A 2,448-nucleotide genomic window follows, 5' to 3' on the forward strand; every position below is an offset into this window, starting at 1 on the left:
ATAAAGACCCACAAGTTATCATGTAGCTTTAGAATCTGGCCTTTAATTTAAAAAAAAGACAAAAAACAAAAGACCAACTCAAACAGAGGTACACTCCCTATGTAATTCAACAATCATTGTTGGGCCTGTCGAACTAAGTTCCAAAATGTCATTAAAAGTACATGCTGGTTTTTCTTTGCCTTTTTCTAAATTTCAGGTGATTGTTTCTTCACGGAGTCACGCAGCAGAGCAAAAGTCAGGCTTGTGGGGGTAGGGCAGCCCCTTTGTAGCTCCCAGAGCTTGGTCCCTCTACCACCTGGCCTGCCTGGCCCCCTGCATAGGGGCCCAGAGTCATGGGTGGAGGGCACCGTGGACTTGACCACTGCCCACACTCCATACTCCGAGGGGCTGCCATCAGTCCCCAGGTCTTGACAACCATCTCTCTCTGACTCCTCTGGAGACACTACAAGTGCATCTAATGGTCTAAATGTAGCAACCACAGAGAAGGGGAAAAGCCCCATCCCAGGACACTCAGGGGAAATTACCCAGCCCTGTTGCCTCCAACCCCACCAGGACCCTGGGAGGCAGGAGGCCATGAGTGAGCAGACAGGGTCAAGGCAGGTGGTGAAGGCTGATGCATGGTGATCAGTCAAACTGAGGCAGTACCCGTATCTTCAGAGTCCAGGACAGGCCTCCACTCTCTGCACAGCCTTCCCAGGATTGTGCTAAATTCAATTCTTTGTTCTCACACACAGCATAGCCATGACTGGTCACAGATGAACAGGCCATGTGTCCCTGTAGGGATGAGGTAGGGAGTGCAAGGACTCCCCTGCCAGTCCTGAGCAGGGCAGCACCCAAGGCCACACAGCTCATATGGTCAGGCCCCATCCCTTTGAGCTCCAGAGCCACCCATGACCACGAGTCTCCTGAGTCCCAGGCCCAGATGGTGCTGGGTGACCAGGCTCCCCGAGTGGGTCTTTAACAGAACCCAGCAGAGACTGAAGGTCTTATTGCAATGGACTCCTCTCTGGAAAAGGGCAGGGAACAGTTGTGTACGTGTAAGTCATGCATATGTATATGTGTGTACCCATGTATCATCTTAGCAAGAAGGACACTAAATGCCAGATGAGGAAAGTAAGACCTATCTTGCATTTTACTGCAGCTGGGCCATGTTTAGAGAGAATGTGAAAGAAAAGAGATTAGGAGAGGAAGGTTGAAAAGAGATAAAGTTAAATAAAATTTTAATGTATATAAAAATACACTTAGATCTGTGGGTATAAACACATATGCACAGCATGTCTCAGCCTGTGCAGGAGGCACATCTGTACAAAGCGAAGGTGGGTGGTTTACCCCACCTGTCAGGTCCATGCTGGTGACACACTGCCAGATGCTTGCCTTCTCCAGACATCTCAGTCTATGTGGTTCCCACCCAGCTGTCCATAAGGAGAGACAATTCCAAGATGCTGATCTAACAATGCCATCTTCCCTAAGACACTCGTACATGATAATAAAGCCAGAATAAACACACGCGGCTGTAAGTTGATCCAGCCCAAGCCCCGCCAAGGCTGGGTGGTGGGTCTTCTCTTACCTGCTGCTTCTGCGTGAGTAATTACATCATGTTTCTGGGGTGGAGGAGTGCGGGAAACAATTTTTGATACAGCCTACCTAGCCCACAGGAGAGAAGCATTTTCCATCAGGATACGTGTAGTAAGCTCAAGTAGTGTAAAAACATGCTTCAGATCCCAGTCCTGGCCCCTTTGTTAGCTTGAGGATCTTGAGAAGGGGGACAAGGAAGCAGGGTGGGGGCTTAGCACAGGGAAGCAGGGCTGGGGTGGGACGGATGATGGTGGCAGGACAGGGAGGAGAGAACCCAGGCAGGGGCTGGAGACAGAGAGAAAGGAGGCAGCCCAGGGAAAGCAGGAGCCTTTAAAAGATGAATCCCACTTCTTCCCTGCTGCCCCAAGGGGCAGGGGTCTCCAACCATGAAACACCCATTGGCTCTCAGAGAAACCAGAGAAAAAAGAAATGGGCTTCAGCTTTATGGTCTCGTCCTGTCCGGGGCAGAAATATTGACATCCGCACTGCCCACCAGGCCATGGGAGGTAAGACCTGGCTCACACTTGCGACATTTGAAATACAATTGGCTTCCTGGACCACACCCAACACTATGTTTACAATAGACATGTCTATTTTTTAAAAAAAATGATTAATTGTGGAAAAATACATGTAACATAAAATTTACCATTTTGACTGTTGTAAGTGCACAGTTCAGAAGCATTGAGTACATTCACTTTGTTATGCAACCAATCTCCAGCACTTTTTCATCGTGCAAAACAGAAACGCTCTACCCATTAAACAGCTGCCATTATTCAGGTCTATGTTTAATGGTTACTTCCTGCGAGAGAATTTTGTCTCCTGCCATCATCCCTGTTTGCCTATTTCCTTCCCACATCCTTCTGTCTCTCCCTC

Source organism: Galeopterus variegatus, unplaced genomic scaffold, assembly GCF_000696425.1.
Source record: "Galeopterus variegatus unplaced genomic scaffold, G_variegatus-3.0.2 Scaffold3334, whole genome shotgun sequence".
In the NCBI taxonomy this organism is placed as follows: Eukaryota; Metazoa; Chordata; class Mammalia; order Dermoptera; family Cynocephalidae; genus Galeopterus; species Galeopterus variegatus.